Source organism: Rhinopithecus roxellana, chromosome 15 (assembly GCF_007565055.1).
Source record: "Rhinopithecus roxellana isolate Shanxi Qingling chromosome 15, ASM756505v1, whole genome shotgun sequence".
NCBI classification, from domain to species: domain Eukaryota; kingdom Metazoa; phylum Chordata; class Mammalia; order Primates; family Cercopithecidae; genus Rhinopithecus; species Rhinopithecus roxellana.
Genome location: NC_044563.1, coordinates 63,113,370 through 63,135,366, shown reverse-complemented (window position 1 = coordinate 63,135,366; position 21,997 = coordinate 63,113,370). Strand labels below are relative to the sequence as shown.

The 21,997-nt window shown below is 40.4% G+C and overlaps 1 protein-coding gene and 1 pseudogene across 2 annotated transcripts in view; both read left to right on the top strand.

The window, feature by feature from the left end:
• The window catches only part of JAM3 (junctional adhesion molecule 3), a 73,399-nt gene that overhangs the window by 19,622 nt on the left and 31,780 nt on the right, over positions 1-21,997 (top strand). The gene's annotated exons all lie outside the window — the stretch shown is intronic.
• On the top strand, positions 1,720-2,208 carry LOC104661420 (annotated as a pseudogene). Its single transcript, XR_747848.2, has one exon. The product of XR_747848.2 is annotated as an ATP synthase subunit d, mitochondrial pseudogene (transcript).

The window sequence follows — 21,997 nt, the reverse complement described above, 5'->3', positions numbered from 1 at the left end:
AAAGCAGATACCTAGCCCTCTTAACTCACATAGACATACAGGTTATAGAATCTCAGAGCTTAAAGGTATTCTGTAAACCAGTGTTTCTCAGCTTTGGCACTGCTGACATTTGGAGTGGATAATTTTTTGTTGTGGAGGCTGTCTTGTGCATTGTAGGATGTTTAGTAACACCTCTGGCCTGTAAATACAAGTAGCAGTATCCCAGTTATGGCAGCTAAAAATGACTGCAGGCATCTCCAGATGTCCCATGGGTGGCAGTATCCCAGCTGGGTCCACTGCTGTGAGACAGGATTCAGCAAGAGGCAGCTGAGGCCCAGGAATGTTCAGTCCTGCTTTAAATCACATCACCATTAAGTGGTGGGACCAGGACTAGAACTCAACTTTGTTAATATACTGCTGACCTGTCTCTCCAGCTTTCCCCTTAAATTCAGAGTTTCATTCCATTCCAAAAGCAGTGGCATATGTTTAAAATTTCAACACCAAAACAACAATTGACAAATTCTCTACATTTACCGATGATATATTACCCACTTGCTTCCATTTTACCACCCCCAAAGCTCTTACCATACATTGGTAAAGAAACATTGCTTTCCTCATCCTTAAATGCTTACAAAATGCTTGGGCAACATTTATTAAGAGCAGTTGGAATGGAATGGAGGTGTCAGTTCGCCATTATAAGCTGTGTAGGTGAGTGTAAGTTGGATATGATCTGTGGGACATTGAAAACTGTGGCGTTCCATGCTAGTGAAGAGCACTAGAGGGTCTCTGGAATTGGATGTCTGTTTATCAAATAAATCAACCTGCTTCCTTAGGTGTATGCTGAACCTCCTTGTGTCTCCCATTCTTTCTTTATATACTTCCCAGTTTATGGTTTTTAATAAAGGCAAATTCTGCACACTTACTAAGCAGCACTTAGTACGTTTTGTTTGGTTGGTTAATTCCATATCTGATGTTTCTTTATCATAGGTTTTCAATATATGGAAATTCACTTTTGGCTTGGGAACATGAAGGGGAAGATATACAAAAGGAAAACTAGATGAGAACAAGCAAGCTGAGTAAAAGTAGTTGTCAGAAAATAAACTGAATGATAGGTAGGAAAGCTTTAAACTATTAAGTAAGTGCTGTGCTTTAGAGTTAGAGGTAGTAGCCTGAACATCTGGATCCTAGAGTGCTTTCAAGCTCTTTGCTGAGAACATTTCTAGATTTCAGTGTGGTCTGGTTAGCAGAATCTTTTCTCTGACAGCCATGTAACAAAGTTGTCTATCTTTTGAAAACTCCAAACTACTACAGTGTTGAAAACCTGAAATGCTTTGCTTTGAAGGTCAGGTGCTTTAAAAAAAATCGATTGAAATCTTTGAACTCAGGTATAATTGGCTTGTTACGTAATAAGATTCTGAACATGTATACATACACAATATGAAGGAATTTCAAGTCCCAAACTTGAGTTTGCAAATGAAGACAGACATTTGGAGTAACTATGCACTACGGTTAGGTTTACTTGCTGTTTTTCTATTCCTCCTCTTGAGTACGTTATAAACTACCTTAAGCTAATGTATTGGCTAGCTAAGATTCCTACAGGGTTCGTTCTTTTCATTGGGCATCAATAGTGTCAGTGGTATTTTCCATTAGAAATGTAATGGAACTGAGAGGCACTGTGGATTGGCTTAGAACTGAACCCCAGTTAAAAGTGGTCATCGAGGGTCGGTGAAGGATCCCAAGATGGCTGGGATCTAAAAACCTGCTCTAAAAACCATTGACTGGGTAGCTTTTGCGGAGATCATACCCCAGAACCAAAAGGCCATTGCTAGTTCCCTGAAGTCCTGGAATGAGACCCTCACCTCCAGATTGGCTGCTTTACCTGAGACTCCACCAGCCATCGACTGGGCTTACTACAAGGCCAGTGTGGCCAAGGCCGGCTTGGTGGATGACTTTGAGAAGAAGTTTAATGCTCTGAAGATTCCTGTGCCAGAGGATAAATATACTGCCCAGGTGGATGCCAAAGAAAAAGAAGATGTGAAATCTTGTGCTGAATGGGTGTCTCTCTCAAAGGCCAGGATTGTAGAATATGAGAAACAGATGGAGAAGATAAAGAACTTCATTCCATTTGATCAGATTACCATTGAGGACTTGAACTAAGCTTTCCGAGAAACCAAATTAGACAAGAAAAAGTATCCCTATTGGCCTCACCAACCAATCGAGAATTTATAAAATTGAGTCCAGGAGGAAGCTCTGGCCCTTGTATTACACATTCTGGATATTAAAAATAATAATTACACACACACACACACACACACACGCACGCACAAAAGTGGTCGTCTGAGGACCAGCCTGGGCAACACAGTGAGACCCCTATCTCTACAAGAAATAAAAATAAGGGCTGGGCGTGATGGCTGATGCCTGTAATCCCAGCACTTTGGGAGGCCAAGGTGGGTGGATCACGAGGTCAGGAGATTGAGACCATCCTGGCCAACACGGTGAAACCCTGTCTCTACTAAAAATTAAAAAAAAAAAAAAAAAAAAAAAAATTAGCCAGGCGTGGTGGCATGCACCTATAGTCCCAGCTACTTGGGAGGCTGAGGCAGGAGAATCCCTTCCCAGAACCCGGGAGGTGGAGGTTGCAGTGAGCCGAGATTGTGCCATTGCGCTCCAACCTGGGTGACAGAGCAAGACTCCATCTCTAAATAGATAGATAGATAGATAGCCAGGCATGGTAAGCCCAGGAGTTAGAGGTAACAGCGAGATACGATTGTGTCACTGCACTCCAGCTTGGGTGATAGAGTAAAACCCTGTGTCAGAAAAAAAAAAAAAGTTGTCATCTGAGTTACAGCTTTGGTAGTGGATGAAGTGGAGGGGCAGAGACGAGTTGTCACTTAGAATTTATAGCTGACTAAGTCTGGATTCAAGGATGTATCATGCAAATAAATGTGTGCAATGGATGGAAAAGTTCCCTGAGGCAAGTGAAGAAGGGAGCTACTCCAGTGTTGTGTTTGAGGGCGTGGGTTTTTTTGTTTTTTCTTTAACTGTCAGAATTTATGGATAGTATAAATTTGGGAAGCTTGAAAAGTATACATAAAGAAAAATAATTATTCATAATCCTACTATCTTAGGGAAACATTGCAACAATTCAATATTTGTAATATATCTACTATCATTTCTGTACATTTTAAAAAATAATTGAGTTCATACTCTAAATATAATTAAGTATACTATTTTCATTCTCTTGCTCGGAATTCTTTAGGGGCTTTCTGTTGCTCTTGGTACAAAGCCCAAAGCCTTGAGCTTCTTATTACTGCTCCGATTTTCCCTCCCTCCAGTTGCCTATTGCTCAGTGTAGTTCTGCTCCCTTGGCTTGCTTTCATTTTCCCACACATGCCCAGAGCTGTTGCATGTGCTGCCCATCGCATGTGATATGCTCTGCGGCCTCCTTTTTGCATATGGCTGAACCCTGCTTATTCATCATATTCCATCTTAAATGTCACTTCCTGAGGGAAACTTCCTGATCTCTCAGATTTGCACCCCCTATTATACACTTTCATGGACCTCTATACTTTTACAGTATTTATTGCAATTACAATTAATTATGTATAATTAGAATGTTGTTTATGTGTGTTGTTTATTTGTGTATTATTAGAAGGCAGGGACCATGAGAGTAGGAATTGTTCACTGCATTTCTTGGCCCAAATATAGTACCTGCTAGGGGCTCAATAATGTTCAATGTTTGTTGAATAAATGAGTGAATATATTAATGAATGAAGAAATAGGCAGGAGTCTGCTTCCTTCATACATCACACACATGTTAAAAGATATACTTGGTAGTGAATTCTGAAAGTCTAATGTAGTGAATGAAAGTGTAATATTGGACTCTTTTTTTCATGTGCTGTGTTAAATTTAAATTTCAGTAGTAAATCTTAGAAAACTGTTAGCATTAGGTCTGTCAAACATGTGAGAGGCAAAAAAGTTCAAAGAGAGAAAGTAAACCAGCGTTGTTTCCCCACTTACTAAAGTTAGGTTTTGTAACAGAATGGTGCAGTCTAAATGGAGAAATACACCTGTTAGGAATATCTTCTAAAGATCTGTTTGCATATACTAATACAAATATGAAAAACTCTTATTTTTTTATTGGCACATGAGGACTTTTGACTAAGATTTGTTCTAATAGGCCCAGCGCGGTGGCTCATGCCTGTAATCCCAGCACTTTGGGAGGCTGAGGCAGGGAGATCACGAGGTCAGGAGATTGAGACCATCCTGGCTAACACAGTGAAACCCCGTTTCTACTAAAAATACAAAAATATAGCTGGGTGTGGTGGCACGCACCTGTAATCCCAACTATTCAGGAGGCTGAGGCAGGAGAATCACTTGAACCTGGGAGTCGGAGGTTGCAGTGAGCTGAGATCACACCACTGCACTCCAGCCTGGCAACAGAATGAGGCTGCATAAAAAAAAAAATTGTTCTAATATAAAATGCAAAACCAAGGAAATCAAATAGACAGAAACAAAAGAGTCTAGGTTAAAGCACTACGGAAGTACTGAGTTGCGATTGTGCTGTTGTTAACTTGCTACATGACCACTTACTAAATAGGGGCTACTTTTTCACCATCTTAGGAAGAAACTGAATATACCGGACATCTTAAACATAACAAACATCTTAAATATTGTCATCTAAGATTAGGACAGGTTTCTAAATGTTTATGTCCTTGGCTTGCAACCACTTAGTGGACACATACAGCCACCTAACCCACTGTGTCTCAAATGCTGATGTACATGATGTTAGTTGCCAGGCATTTTGTTATTTACTTTATTTTTTAGATGGAGCCTTACTCTCATCCAGGCTAGAGTGCAGTAGTGCGATCTTGGCCCACTGCAACCTCCGTCTCCTGGGTTCAGGTGATTCTCATGCCTCAGCCTCCTGAGTAGCTGGGATTACAGGTGCGCACCACTGCACCTGGCTAAGTTTTGTATTTTTAGTAGAGACAAGAGTTTCTCCATGTTGCCCAGTCTCTGGTCTCGAACTCCTGGCCTCAAGTGATCCTCCCGCCTCGGATTACAGGCGTGAGCCACCACACCCAGCCCATGTAGAAGGCATTTATATAATGAACTGACATCCTTAGAGTGAGCTTTAAGGTTAGTATAAATAGGTAAGGGTTTGGATTCTCTGATCACCTTCTTGGTCTGTTCACCTCCATCCAGAAGGCCTGGATCTGGATTGGCACCATGGATCTGGTTGAGACAAATAATAAGGCAAGGGCTTGTGTGTTCTTTCTTTCACTTTATCATACTTCATAGCCAGTACATAGTAGTGTTTTATTATGTTATGTTATTTCCTCTATTTTAAGTTCTTCTCAAATCTAAGGGCCAGTTGTTTGGGCAGATGTTTACTAGGGACTCTAATCACCTGCTCTTCCACCCAAGGGAAGGCAGTCTCTGAAGTCTCATTTCTATTACCTAAAAGCTAGTTCTGCATTTTCCCTTCCTGCAAGCAGGGAATGGTTCTCTTTTGACGTTTCTAGCTGTGGTTTGCTTGGAACTGACTTCTTTGGTGTATTGGGGTACGTGCTCAGTTAATGAGTAATGAACACATTTGGATTCTTCTTTCCTTGGGCAGATACTGGCCAGAATTATTCTTTACCTATGCTGTACCAGTAATAAAGGACTCCTCAGTTTGTGCTTTCTCATAATTCACCAAATCTAGTATAATTTGGTTTATTATTATCATTAAATATTTGCTGTACACCCACGTTTTGCTGACATATGGCACTTTCTAGAACTGTTAGGGGATTACCCAGAGACAGGGCAGTGGTGTGCCTTGGGGTTGTGGAAGAGGGCTGGAATATAGTCACTGCCCTCCAGGAGTCCCTTTGTGGTATATAATACAAAAAAGCCTTTTTCTTGTCCCCTCCACACCCCATCCCCTGCGTCCCATCGAGCTGCTGAGGGTGAGGGGAAGCACCATAAGAGAGGAACGGCAATAGTGAATGTATCTTAGTTTCTGTTCACCATCCTCTTCCCTCAATAGTTTAAACTTTACTTAGAAACAATTTCTAAGAGGGAATTTGTTGAGTAAGTACTATGAAAGTTGGCAAATTTTGGAAACAGTTTTTAGTATTTGTGGATGACGTTTTGCATTTCGGGACGCCTTGCCTGTAGATTAGTCCCAGCTGGCCACCCTTCCGCAGCACATGCTCAGGAACAGGTTGTATTGACTCCTTCATTTGAGATTCAGTGAAATTCTCAAGTACCTCTGGAATCATTTGATGAACCTCTCTGGAACGTTAGTGACGCAACTTAATGTCTTTTGCAGGGACATGTCTTCTCACATCTTATTGATACTGGGTTTGAGGAGCAGGCTGACTTCTGGTTGTGTAGTCAGCTCTCGGGATTTTTCTGCTAATGGGGAAGGGAGGCATTATAGGGAATGGAAAATTCAAGTTGCAAAGCATTAAAAACAATTTAAAATTACGTTTCATTTAAACTAACAATTGCTGTATTTCTGACCAAATAATGTTTACTTCAGGATAACGTTTTCTTGATTTATTTCTTTCTTTATTTATTTATTTATTTATTTATTTTTTTTGAGGCGGAGTCTCGCTCTGTCGCCCGGACTGGAGTGCAGTGGCCAGATCTCAGCTCACTGCAAGCTTCGCCTCCCGAGTTTACGCCATTCTCCTGCCTCAGGCTCCCGGGTAGCTGGGACTACAGGCGCCCGCCACTTCGCCCGGCTAGTTTTTGTATTTTTAGTAGAGACGGGGTTTCACCGTGTTAGCCAGGATGGTCTCGATCTCCTGACCTCGTGATCCGCCCGTCTCGGCCTCCCAAAGTGCTGGGATTACAGGCTTGAGCCACCGCGCCCGGCCCCCTCTTGATTTATTTTTATATTACAAGTTGCCACTTTATAAATTCTACAAATCATGGAAAGTAGTTTAAAGGCGTGATCTTCAGATTTTTAAATTTAAAGTGTATTCTGAATTTTCTTATATATATGTGTGTGTATATATATGTATGTAAATATATACACACACATGTTCTGCACTGTAAGATGTTGAGTTTATGACATTATTTAAGGACTCTGGCCCTTCAGTTCTTGAAAATTTAGTACTTATAAAATTATGAGGACTATATTAGTTCTAATCATTTTCAGTCAGTGAAAAACCTATATACTTTATGAAGCACACAGGATACATCTCCTTTTCTGCTTAGTTCCCCTAAAAATGTGGATCAGATCCATCCCCTGGGCCTAGTCAGTATTGATTGAGTGTATACCCAGGTCATCGAGCTAAAGTGTCACCCCAGCTCTGCCCTCCAGGGAAGAAGAGCTGGCCATTCCTTTTACTGTGCATGCGTATGTATACAGCTCACCTATATCCAGAAAACTTAGGTTACAAGTGAACTGCTTTTTAGGGAAGGAGCGGACACGAAAGTTCAACTTCAGAGAGGAAAACTAAGAGCAATGCCAAATTAACTGAAATCTTCTGTTTTGAAAGAGGCCTCTTAATTTAAAAAAAGCTAGTTCTTAGAAAAAGCACAATAATCAGAACCAAATGTAACTCATTAGAAAGTTCATGTGAGATAATTTGGGATTTGCAAAATTTGCTTTAATGAATTGTGAAGGACAGCAAAACTATTTCTACCTGTGCCAGGAAGAAATAGTGCGTATCTAAAGTCAGAACCAGTAGTCTCTGGGCTTGAGTGTTGGGGCAAGTATAGATACTCATTCTCTGTAGTTGGGTCAGTGGTCTTCCCTATATGTTCGCCTTAGCTAAAATGGCAGAGAGAAATCCTTCACTGCATCATAACAAGGACATTGTCAAAGTACACAGAACTCATGATTAGACAAATAGCAGCATTGTATCTTCTTTTTCTGGGCCTGATTTTGATGGTATACTGCACTTCCTACGGGTGATTTCAGGGCTAGCTTGCAGGTGGAGCTCCACCTGCTGATATTTGTGAGGGATAGCTCAGTAAGCACTCCTTCAGCTAGCATCTTTCCCACCAACATTCACACTGATACTCCAGCCTAGAGAAAGACCTTTGGGTTACACCAGAGTCTCCAGAAAGCCTTCATTTAAATGCAACTAGGGAGAGGTGTGGTGGCTCACCACCTGTAGTCCCAGCACTTTGGGAGGCCAAGGCGGGCAGATTGCTTGAGCCCAGGAGTTCAAGGCCAGCCTGGGAAATATGATGAAATCCCATCTCTGCAAAAAATACGAAAATTAGCCATGTGTGGTGGTGCATGCCTGTAGTCCCCATATACTTGGGAGGCTGAAGTGGGAGGATTACCTGGGGCTGGGGGTTCGAGGCTGCAGTGAGCTGTGATCATGCCACTGTACTCCAGCCTCAGCGATAGAGTGAGACCCTATTTCAAAAAAATAAAATAAAAATAAGTGCTACAAGGTTGCATGGGGGAGAAATGAGGTAATTGTAAAATGAAGGTTTCAGGGAAAAGCCTGAGCAAGCAGCTCTTGGCCTGGGAAAGGTAGGCCCAGGAACAGATTTCAGAATTGTACCAAGTTTGGTGAAGTCTGTTTCTATTTTCTTCATTTTCTTTTTCTCTCTTCCTCACTACTTAGAAGAGGATTTGAGGGACCCATTTAGATCCTTTTCTCGCTGTCTTGCCCTCTCTCTGATGTGGTGGTATTGAGGATAAGACAATATTTGTCATCTGTGATTAACTATACTGCATTTGTAAGGCAAGTTGTGCTGTACTTGAGTTTTATGTTTCTTTCGAGATTTCTTTGCTTCCTTTATTTTTCTAAGCTCATCATTTTCTGCTTTGCTCAGTGGAGATTTTCCAGTAATGTCACCCGAAATATAAGTCAATGTGTGCTGTTTTTTAAGTTGCTTCTGTCTTTAATGTTAGACCTCTCCTTTAATGAAAGTTAAATCTCATGACATGGGAGAGTGACGTTATCTCTTTAATTAAGGTGTTAAATTCTTCTCAAACTTCTATTTCTGATTAGAAAAGTGCTTTGAGGTGAATCCCCCTTTCCTCAAAAAAAAAAAAAAAAAAAAAAAAAGTGGTCAGTTCCTATCTCTAGGTCTTCAGTGACATGATCCCATTTTTCTGATCCAAACAAGTTTCTGTGGCTCGTCTGCTCTGCAGGGCCCTTGTGTCTTCTGAGGAATGATTGCTTTCTGCATAACATGCAGTGTTCTTCGCTGCTTTCCACCCACAGAGCCTTTCTTGCTGAGGAGGAGGTGTGATATAGGAAAATTATGAGGGCTTTTCAAACCTGCTTGCATTGATGGCCCAGATGGTGAGGAAAATCCCTTGGAGAGCTAAAAATTGAATAGGTTATAGCAGATTTTTAAAATCCCTAATTAGACTCTCATTCTCTTTTAAGACCACTTTCGAGTTACCACTGTATTTATGCATCTGAGTCCTGTTTCCCAACTGCTAGTGAGTTCCTTGAGGGCAGCCTTGCGTCTCTACACCTCTGAAATCTCAGCACCTAGAAAGCAGTTCTCTAATAACGGCTGATATCATGTGAATGTGTGCTCTGCGTCAGGTCCTGTACTCAGCACTTTACATATGCTCTCTTACTCTTACGACTGGAGGAGAAAGGTATTACAATTATCACCGTTGTATGGATGAGAAAACAGAAAGATTGATAAAGATCCAAGTTAGAGACACTTGGTAAGCAGTAGAAATAGACTTCAAACTCAGATGTTCTAGAGTTTCAGCTCTTAACCACTATATTGTACTGCTTCCTTACTAGACAAATACTTAGTTTTAAAATAAATATTTTTTGAGTAAAAAAGTGAAGGAAGTAAAGTTAACTAAAGTTAATTTTCTGAAATCACAGTGACGTGTATGTCTCCGTTCAGTAAACCGTTCTCAGTGTAAGTGGTCAGCCAGGATGCCTGTCGCTGTGCCAGCTGCTCCTTTTAATTCAGGAAGATGTTGCCCCATTCTGAACAGCCAGCATGGGGTGACAGTGTAACACTGTGAACATGTCTTCTCTGTTCTTACCCATCTTCAAACGGAAACAACCAGGAACAATTGAACAGTGATACTTGAGTTATGAACTTCATGCATATTGCTTAATCGTAATGGCAAATTAATGTATTAACATTTATAGAATGGCACTGTCATTGAAGTTTGAATTTAAATGTGGGCTTTAACCCAGTTCTATAATAATTGCTGTGCTCTGGGAAACACAATCTTTTCAAGGGGGACAGCTATTTAACTCTAAGTATAGTCATTTGAAATGCAGAAGACCAGAGTATTTACTCAAAGAGTGGTAGCCAAGAAGTGAGAGGAGAACTGAGGTGGAGTGTTCTTTCCATCCTTGCAGAGAGAACACTGGGCTGTGAGTCAGGGTATCTGGAATCGAAGCCTGTCTCCAGGCTAGCTAAGGCATTCCTGTTGTTAATACTATTGCTCTAATACCAAAAAGTGCCGCAAGTATACTAGAAAATAGAGTAACCTTTGTGCCTTTGTAATGATAGTGTACTTTTGGTATAATACTCTACCTACCACCAGTATTGCCTTTTATTATCTTAAAAACAAATCTGATCATATTTCTCCCCTCCTTTCTTCTTTTTCCTCCAGTTCTTATTGAGTGCTAAGTGTGTGCAAGGAATTTATAAGTCCTTTATGTGTGATAACTCATTTACAAGCTCATCCCTGTAATCCTAGTATTTTGGGGGGCCGATTGCCTGAGGTCACGAGTTTGAGACCAGCTTGGGCAAGATAGCAAGATCCAATTTTTACAAAAAATTTAAAAGTTAGGTGTGGGGTACACATCCGTATTCCCAGGAGTCTTGAGGTGGGAGGCTTGCTTGACCACAGGAGTTTGAGGCTACAGGGAGCTGTGATCATGCCACTGCAATCCAGCCTGGGTGACAAAGTGAGACCCTGTCTCTAAAAATTATCGTAACCCATTTAATTATCTCAGCCACCTTACGACGTAGGCACTAATTTAGACATTTCATAGATGAGAAAACTGAGGCACAGTTATGTACCCAAAGCAGCATGGTAAGGGATAGAGTTCATGTAAAACTCAGACAGTCCAGTCCCAGAACCCACATTGTCAATTACTACTCTGTAAAAGATTCATTTGTTGAAATTCATTGAGCAAAACATTTACGAGCCCTTAATATATGCCAATTACCATGCTAGGTACTGAAGACTCAGGGTGACCGAGATGCTAGCCCTTGGGTTCCAGTGATCCCTCTCCCAGATGCACCGGGCTGGAGTGCTCTGTGGTGACCTTGCTGGGTATTACTTGGGGCCCACTCCCGGTCCTAGCCCGTCAACACAGAAGGCAGCATATAGAACTTTCTCTTTGGTCTGTGGCTTCAGACCTCAAATGAGACAAGATTTTCATGCTGTATTTCATGCTCTACCCCTCCCCTTTCATATTGGAGATCATATCCTCTTACACAACATGAAGGCGGCTATCTTAAATTTGGGCAAGGCAAAACAAGTAAGAGCATGTACTCTGGAGTTGCTACTTGAGTTGATCTCCTCCTGTACCACTCAGTAGCCATGTGACCTCTGTGTGAGTGAGTTTCCTTGTCTATAATTGGGGTAATTGCAGTACCTACCTCATAGGATTGTTGGGAGGAATATATTAATAAAAGTTCAGTGTTGGTAAGGAACTTGGTGGTTGGCACATAGTATATACTGCAGGAAATGTTAGCAAAATATGTGTGTGTGTCATGGTACATAATTAAGTATATCTATGTCAGCATATATAATTTGTGTAATGAACACACAGACACAGTAGTTTTGTTTAGATAGAGTGACTTGAAACCTGTACTTCCATCTCTGATGCCAAGTATACAGCCCTTTTTAAATTGCTTTACTGTCTGGGTGTGGTGGCTCACGCCTGTAATCCCAGTGCTTTGGAAGGCTGAGACAGGTGGATCACCTGAGGTTGGGAGTTCAAGACCAGCCTGGTCAATATGGTTAAACCCCGTCTCTACTAAAAACACAAAAAATGAGCTGGGCTTGGTGGTACATGCCTGTAATTCCAGCTACTTGGGAGGCTGAGGCAGGAGAATTCCTTGAACCTGGGAGGCAGAGGTTGCAGTGAGCCAAGGCTTTGCAACCACACTCCAGACTGGGTGACAGAGCGACACTCTGTCTCAATAAATAAATAAATTGCTTTACTGTAATATAAGTGTTGCCACATGAGGTGGCTAGTTTTCACATAGTAGAAGGTATTTCTTTTTTCAGTTTTAGAGATCCACTGTCTTCCTTGATTTTAAAAATGTAATTAGTGTGATTATGGAGGTTGTGGTAGGTGGAGAGGCTAGACTTCAGATCGCTGAGGTTTCTGGATGCTGTGAGCACATCGGGCTTCCATTATAACTGAGTGACATTTGATGTGTAGGTATCTTACTAATTTGTGGATCTACAGAAGCTGAAAATGAAATCTTTGTTAATTGAGAGGCATTATCTGAAAAGAACACGGAAATTCCCTTTTTATTTATATGGAATGAAAGCAAATGTTTTTTTCTAAGCTTCAGCTTTCTTTTACCTTGTGATTTTAACCATTTTCCTGCGTTCCCATTTTCTTCCTTATTCCTTGGTATATTGTAGGGTCTCATTCTACAGATTTTCAAAAATAGGAGCAAAAACTGAGTGCTGAGAAACTCTAATGATCCTTCCCTAACATTGAGTTAATGGTATGAGAAGAAGTAGAATTTCTTCCTTTTTAATACTAGGATTTTACTGACTCTTTTCTTTTCCCTTATGATTGTGCAGAATGGCAGCAAACGAATGCCTTGATTTCCACTGGCATTTTTCCATAGTTAAAAGATGGATGTTGGGAGCCCGAGGTGGGCGGATCGCCAGGTCAGGAGTTTGAGACCATCCTGGCTAACATGGTGAAACTCTGTCTCTACTAAAAATACAAAAAAATTAGCCGGGCATGGTGACGGGAGCCTGTAGTTCCAGCTAGTCGGGAGGCTGAGGCAGGAGAATGGCGTGAACCCGGGAGGCGAAGCTTTCAGTGAGCTGAGATCACACCACTGCACTCAAGCCTGGGTGACAGAGCAAGACTCCGTCTCAAAAAAAAAAAAAAAAGATGGATGTGTGTTGGGTATGGTACAGGCATGTAGTGTAGACGTAGGAAAGGCAGAGTAAGAACAAAACATTATCTCAGGGATTCATGTGAGCCATATATTCTTAGACCCTAAGCTTCTCAGAGAGAGAGAGAGAGAAAATACCTCCACTATCTATGTCCAGTTTTGGGAGTCAGGGATTTTGGTACAGAGCTACTGTATCCTTTCTCACCAGATCACTCGTTCACATGGCCACACATCAGAGCCCAATTTTTTGGTTTTGGACTTAAAAAAAAAATCAAGGTATAATTGATATATAAAGTGCACATATTTAAATTATACAGTATAATTTGATAAAATTTAGCATATATGTAAACCTTTGAAACCACCATCACCACAACCACGATAGCGAACATATCCAGCAACTCCCAAAAGTTTTCTAGCAGACCTACCCACCACCCTCAAAAGTTTCCTAATGCTCCTGTAATCCTTCCCTTCTGCCCTTCCTTCCTCATTCACCCCCTCTGCCGTGTCCCCAGGTAACCACTTAGCAATTTTGTCACTAGTTTGAATTTCCTAGAATTTTCCTAGAGTACAAATGGAATCATACCATATGTACTCTTCTTGTCTGGCCTTTTTCACTCAGCATAATTATTTTGACATTCATTTATGTGGCAGCATGCATCAATAATTTATTACTTTTCATTGCTGAATAGTCACATTCCATTTATGGAAATGCCGCCATTTGTTTATTTACTGTTGATGGGCATTTGGGTTATTTCCAGTTTTTAGATGCTACAGACAAATACACTTGTGTACAAGTCTTTGTACAAACATATGATTTCATTCTCTTACATAAGTATGTGGGAGTATAATGGCTGAATCAAATAATAAGTCTATCTTTTCATTGTTAATCATGCTTTTCCAAATTGGTTATACCATTTTACATTCCCACCTGCAATGGATGGGAAGTCCTGTTTTTGATACCCTCACCAACGCTAGGTATAGTCAGTCTTTTTAGTTTTTCTCATTCTGATAGATGCACAGTGGTATCTTATTGTGGTTTTAATTCGCATTAAGGTGCAAATTAAATGATGCAAATTAGGTCGAGCATCTTGTATTTATTTTCCATTCATAAGATCTCTGTTAACAGTTACTCAACTCTGCCATTTTAGAGTGAAAGCAATGTGAAAGGAAAATAAAAACTCAGACTGCAGGTCACTCTGCCAAAAGGAAAAAATTAAGCTGAAAGCTGTGTCCTGCAAGAAGCTGCCTTTCCATTTGTTTCTAAGCAGATAGCTGTAGATAAAAGGTTCGATGTCTCCCCAGGTGGCTACTCCATGTTCACCTTACCTTATGTAGAGTATTGATTTACTGAGCCCAATATGAATACATAACTGACTGTTCCCCTACCTGCCCCTTTTCTCTTGCAACATCTAGATTACCATATTCTCTGTCTTTCCCCTCCAGCCCACCTTTTCCCTTTAAATATTGCAACCCTCAAAATCATCTTTGAAGAAAGGCAAAGACCAGTGACCGTTTATGTGATTCCATGTTTTATTCTTCCGGGCATGTCCTTAACCTTGGCAAAATAAAGTTCTAAATTAATTGAGACCTGTCTCAGATCTTTTTGGTTTACAGCAACCATAGATGATAAGTAAATGGATGGATGTGGCTGTGTTCCAATAAAATTTTATTTATGAACGCAAATAACAAAAAACCAGACAATGGTTATATTTGGCCTTTGGATTGTAGTTTGCTGATCCCTGACATAAATGTTAATGTTCTCTGCAAATGAAGACACGAAGACAGCTTTACTTCTTCCTTTCTGATTTTTTTAAGTTCTTTTTTTCATGCCTGGTTGCACTGCTAGAACCTCCAATACAGTGTTGAATAGAAGTGGTGAGGGCAGGCTAGGCATGGTGACTCACGCCTGTAATCCCAGCACTTTGGGAGGCTGAGGCGAGTGCATCACATGAGGCCAGGAGTTTGAGACCAGCCTGGCCAACATGGCAAAACTCCTCTCTTCTAAAAATACAAAAATTAGCCAAGTGTGGTGGCTCGTGCCTGTAGTCCCAACTAGGTGGGAGGCTAAGGCATGAGAATTGCTTGAACCTGGGAGGTGGAGGTTGCAGCGAGCCAAGATTGCGCCACCATACTCCAGCCCAGGCAATAGAATGAGACTGTGTCTCAGAGTTAATAGAGCTGGTGAGAGCAGGTATTTTTGTCTGGTTTCTACCAGTAATATAATATTACCTATAACTTTTTCATGGATATTGTTTATCAGATTGGGAAACTCCCTCTATTCCTAATTTTTGGCTTATTTGAACCAGCTTTTGGTTTATTGATTTTCCTCTGTGGTTTGCTGTTGTCTATCTCAGGAAGTTCCTTTCTATTCCAAAGGTTTTTTATCATGAGTGGATGCTGAATTTTGTCAAGTGCTTTTTCTGAATCTGTTGAGAATGAAATATGGTGATATTACATTATTTTGATGAATTGCATTCACTGATTTTCATATGTTGAACCAACCTTGCATTCCTGGGATAAACCTCAGTTGGTTTGTTTTTGTTTTCTTCCTGTACACACAAACAGCCAGAACTTGGTCTTTTTTATGATTCACTTGCTAAGATTTTGTTTGGAATGTTTGCATCTATGTTCATGAGGGATATTGGCCTGTAGATTTCTTGTAATGCCTCTGGTTTTGATATCAGGGTAATTCTGGCCTCATAGAATACGTTGGGAAATACTTCTTTCTTTTTACCTTGTTGAGTTTCTTTAGAATCGGTATTTTTTTTTTTTTTTTTTTCTTAAATGTTTGGTAGAATTCACCAGTGATGTGGGCCTGGAGTTTTCTTCGTGGGGAGTTTTTTTTTTTTTTTTAAACTATAAATTCTTTTGAAAAAGTAGATGTAAGGCTATTCAGGTAACTTATTTCTTCTTGAGTGAGCTTTGGTAGTTGTGTCTTGCAAGACATTTGTTTATTTCATCCAAGTTGTGAAATGTTTAAGCATAAAGTTGTTCATAGTATTTTCTTATCATTCTTTTAATGTTTTTATAGTCACCTATCTTATTCCTGGCATTGTTAATTTGTTTCTTTTCTCTATAGTGCCCAGTCAGTCTAGGTAGAGGTTTATTAATTTTATTGATCTTTTCAAAGAACCAGCCTTTGGGCTTACTGGTTTTTTTCTGTTGTTTTTGTTTTCTGAAGTCTCATGATTTCTGCTTTGATCTTTATTATTTCCTTTATTTTGCTTACTTTGAATATAATGTGTTCTTTTTCTAATTTCTTTTTTTCTTATTTTTCTGTTTATTTATTTATTTATTTAGAGACAAGGTCTTTCTCTGTCGCCTAGCCGGGGTGCTGTGGCATAATCTTGGCTCACTGTAGCTTCAATTTTCTGGGACCAAGCAATTCTCCTGCCTCAGCTTCCCAGGTAGCTGGGACTGCAGGCATCTACCACCATGCCTGGCTCATTTTTTAATTTTTTGTAGAGATGGGGACTTGCTGTGTTGCCCAGGCTCTTTTTCTAATTTCATAAAGTAGATGAGATCACTGATTTCAGACCTTTCTTCTTTTCGAATCTAGGTCTTTCATGCTATAGATTTCACCCTAATTACTGCTTTAGTGGCCTACGCTTAATTCTGATGTCATGTTTTTATTTCATTCACTTCAAAACACTTTATAATTTCCCTTTTGATTTCTTCTTTGACTTACAGATTATTGAGAAATGTGTTAGTTTCCAAACAGTATTTTTCAGTTGCCTTTCTGTACTGATCTCTATTTTAATTTCATTGTGGTCAGAAAACAGACTTTGTATTTCTTGAATCTTTTAAAAATGTATTGTGATTTGTTTTATGGCTCGGAATATGGTCTACCTTGGTAAATGTCCCATTTGCACTTGTCAAAAATATGTATTCTGCTGTCTTTGGGTAAGGTGTTCTATAAATGTGAATTAGGTCAAGTTAGTCGATAGAATTTTTAAAAATCAGCATTCTTACTGATTTTCTGTCTACTTGTTCTGCTATTGAGAGAAGTGTTGAAATCTCCAACAAAAAACCCTGTGGATTTGTTTATTTCTCCTTGCAGTTCTTTTCAGTTTTTGCATCATATATTTTGAAACTCTGTTACTAGGTACATACATGTTTAGAATTTTTATGTTCTTTTGATGACCTCTTTATCAATTGTTAAATTTATTGTTGTGAAATGACTTCCTTTATCATTATGAACTAACCTTTTTTATCCCTGGTAATATTCTTTGCTCTGAAATATACTTTGATACTAATATAGCCACTCCACTTTTCTTTTGCCTAGTATTAACATAGTATATCTTATTTCATCCTTTTACTTTGAAGCTTTGTATCTTTATATTTAAAGTTGCCTTGCTTTTTTAGAAGAAAATCTAATGTAATAATACCTGCCATTTAACTGGGATGTTTAGACCATTTACGTTTAATGTGTTTACTGATATAGTTATAGGTTAAGCCTTTTCTCTTGCTTTTGTTTTCCTTAGTTTCATCTGTTCTTTGTTCTCCTTTTGTTCTTTTCATGTCTTCGTTTCTATTGGGTAACTCTGTTTTGTCTTTTTTGTTGGTTTATTAGCTATAACGCATGACCTTGATATATTTAAAGAGTAGTGGTTACGTGTTTTGCAGAAAGTCTTCAATTTGAGTTTATCTGATGTTTTCTCATGATTAGACTTGGTTTATAGATTGGAGGAGGGGGTCAGGTGCTGCGCGGCTAATGCGTGTAATCCCAGCACTTTTGGAGAATGAGGTGGGAAGATTACTTGAGCCCAGGAGTTTGAGACCAGCCTGGGTAACATGTGAGATCCTGTCTCTTTAAAAAAAAAAAAAAAAAGGCCGGGCGCGGTGGCTCACGCCTGTAATCCCAGCACTTTGGGAGGCTGAGACGGGCAGATCACGAGGTCAGGAGATCGGGACCATCCTGGCTAACACGGTGAAACCCCGTCTCTACTACAAAAATACAAAAAACTAGCCAGGCGAGGTGGCGGGCGCCTGTAGTCCCAGCTACTGGGAGGCTGAGGCAGGAGAATGGCGTAAACCCGGGAGGCGGAGCTTGCAGTGAGCTGAGATCCGGCCACTGCACTCCAGCCTGGGTGACAGAGCAAGACTCCGTCTCAAAAAAAAAAAAAGAAGAAGAAAATTAGCAAGGCATAGTGGCACACACCTATAGTCCCAGCTACTCAGAAGGCCAAGGTGGGAAGATAGTTTGAGTCCAGCAGTTTGAGGCTGCAGTAAGCCATGATTGCACCACTACACTCAAGCCTGGGTGACAGAATGAGACCATGTCTCAAAATAAATAAATAAATAAAAAATTGGAGGAGGGGATAGATAGCATAAAAGTGCAGTGCCCTTCTCATCATACCAAAGGGTTTATAGCAACATCATGACATGTTGCTGGTGTTGCTGCCCTGATCACTAGGTTTAGGTGGTATCTGCAAGGTTTTTCCACTGTAAAGTTGGTATGTTTCTTTTTCCCTTTCTATTTTTTAGGAATTCAGCCTACACTCAAGGAGATGGGAATTAAGCTTCACTTCCCGGAGGGAGGAGAATCAGAGAATTTGTGGATGTATGCTAAAACTACCACAATAATTAATTAATATTTTGGTGGATCAGATATGAGGCTATTCAAGTATTCTGATAAGATTTTTCCATGAATTTTGACAATCATTAGTGGATCTTCCCTATAGTAGTTATTACTATGGTGTTCTAATGATTTTTTCCTGTTTCCCTTATTCTTTCTACATTTGTTCATTATAAATCTCCTGTAAATAAAATCCTCTCTCTCTCATTTATTTGCTTATTCATCATTTATGCATATTAGTGTGGATTTGTGGGTATTGTATTCTTTGTATTATAATCCAATAGTATCATCATTTTTTTTTCTTAAAATCTTCCAGCTTTGGCCACTGGAAGCTCTTTCAAGTGGCTGGGACTTTTTGTTGTTGCTGTTTGTTTGTTTTTTAGCACTTCCTTACTTTCTGACACTACAGGGTGCTCCCGGCTTATCTTGTATTTTCCCTGTCCAAGAATCAGCCATTTTTCAGGGAGCCCTGATTCCTTTTACTAGAGAATGGTATATAAGAAACTAGACCTGGGTACCAGAAATGCTTTTGGCTATCAGGTGTCACTGCTTCTAGGCTCTCAGTGGACAGGACTAGGAGATATATGTATTTATATCCATGTATACACACATATCTATACTTATTTCTCTATTTGTATCTATGTTAAAATAAACGTTAGTTTATACTGCTTTCTCTGACTCAAATTCAGCACTACAGGGTTAATTCTAGCATTTTCCCTTTGCGTATTCTTTCTTTGACAGTGAGAAACTTGGCTGTCATTACCTACAACGTATTTATAGTTATTTGTTTAACCAAGACAAGGATATCTGCTCACACCATTTCTTCTCAACACCATATTGGAGGTTCTAGCCAATGCAACCAGGCATGAAAAAGAAACTTTAAAAAAACCATGGCCAGGCGCGGTGGCTCACACCTGTAATCCCAGCACTTTGGGAGGCCCAGGTGGGTGGGTGGATCATCTGAGGTCAGGAGTTTGAGACTAGCCTGACTGACATGGTGAAACTCCGTCTCTACTAAAACTACAATACAGGACAGGACAGAACAAGACAATAACCAAGGGTGGTGGTGGGCACCTATAATCCCAGCTACTCGGGAGGCTGAGGCAGGAGAATCGCTTGAACCCAGGAGGCAGAGGTTGCAGTGAGCTGAGATTGCGCCATTGCACTCCAGCCTGGGCGACAAGAACAAAAAACTCCATCTCAAAAAAAGAAAAAAAAAATCCAAATTGGAGGGGAAGAAGTAAAACTGTCTTGATGTCTTCCCTTATTAGAGAGAAATGCTTGGTAGTTTGCAGTCTGTTCTGCCTCAGGAGAGACTGCACTAAAACTAATGTGAACATCTCAAAATTTAACTGTTTTGTAAAGACCCCTTCCACTTTCCTTCAGCATCCCTGTTACCATTGGAATATTTTATAGTGTATTTATTTTTCCTTTAACATGTTAAACCTAAAGCCCAGGTTTGCAGCTTGGATATGTTTCCCTTTGTTGATATGACAGTGGGATATGACACTGGAGTAAAACAAAGCAAACAAATAACTGGTCCCTATCTTCCATGCAGTGGTCTTTGGTAGGTGAAATTCCCTTATGTTTTCAAGTTCGGTTCCTGAAGTAGCTCATCCATTCAGATTCTGAAGTAGGGTGATCACTCCTGCACTGTCTTCAAGATAACAGCGAAGGCTCGTTCCATGTATCTCTGAAGGGTACTGTGAGCCCCAAAGAGGCTATGCTGGATGGGGGTTAATACAGAATGTCTGCAGCTGGAATACAGGTGTAACTGTGAATTATTTTTCTGTAGCGTATGAGAGCACACATTCCTCTCTTGGAATTCTGATACCAGAATCTGTAATCACATGCAAATAGTGTTTATGGGACTGGGCTCACACAGAAAGTAGCTTCATGCCAAGGTCTTACGCTCAGGGCAAATGTTAGGGATAATGTATTTCCAAATGAGTTCTTTTACTGAACAAGAATATGCCTTGACACGTGCTCTGTGTTTAGTCATACACATTTGTCATGCCTCAGTACCTCCAAGATGGGTCTCATGGCAACAGGCAGGAGGATTTTATGTGTTCATTTGTGCTTTAGAGCCAAGAATATTTTATAATTCGTCTGATTGGTCTGTAGTTAGAAAAAGTGACAGTGCCAGGCTCTTGCAAAGATGGTGACCCTCCCTCCACCCATCATTTTTATGTTTCCATTTACTTATTTCAATGTAGAACTGAGCTCATGGTGAGTCAAGCCAAGTGCCATACAGTTCCATCTCCATTGCAGAGGTTCTCCCTGAGTTGTTGGAAACACTGGGAAGTCACTGCCCCACTACAGCAGAAGTGGTGCTGCTATCCAGGCTGTTCTCACTTCCTCCTCTCTGTCCTTCCTTTGTCCTCCAGCTTTCCCTTGCCTGTCTCCCACCAAACCCAACCTTGTCTGCTCTGCTGCCTTCAGCCTCCCCTTACTCTTCCTCCTCTCTCCCTGTCGCCGCTGCTTTTTTGATATTTTATCCATATTTTTACTTGGTGGTTTGATGGTGAAAGTGCATATAAGACCCAGCCATTCCCTTTCTCTTTTGTCTTTTCTCATAGCTTCGATTAACATGGCAATAATTTCCCCCCATGATAATCCTGGACTTTCCACTTATACTTTAAAAACGTTTCAATTGGAGATGGGAGGGGGGATGGTTAATGGTCTTTCCAGGGTAGCCGTTTCTTCAAACACTTTTATTTAAGGTGGCTGCTTAGTGGAGTTTTGCTCTGGTGTTATCTGACTGGATTAATCAGATTTGTGCTCAAGAAATCTTTTTTTTTTTTTTTCATACAGAGTCTTGTTCTTGTTGCTCAGGCTGGAATGCAGTGGCATGATCTTGACTCACTGCAGCCTTTGCCTCCTGGATTCAAGCAAGCATGTCGGCTAATTTTTGTATTTTTTTTAGTAGAGACAGGGTTTTGCCATGTTGGCCACGCTGGTCTCAAACTCCTGATCTCAAGTGATCTGCCCTCCTCGGCCTCCCAAAGTGCTGGGATCACAGGCGTGAGCCAGCACGACTGGCGAGAGATCTTGTGATGGTTTGGGTTTGGACATGATAGAGTCAAATAGAAAAGATTCTATACTCAAAGAAATAGCATCTGCTCTGATGTCCTCCTGCTGGCTCAACACGGGGGTATTGCATGGTCCTGCTCTGACTCTGCTTTTAGGGTCGCCACTGGAAGAGTTTTTCATAGAACGTATATACAGTGAAATAACTTAGGATATTTCTTTTAAGAAGTGCCATTGCTGGAATATTAGTATTTAGGGTTGTCCAGAGAAACAGAACTAGTAGGAGATAGAGAGATAGAGATTTATTATAAAGAATTGACTCACATGATTAAGAAAGCTGGTGAGTTTAAA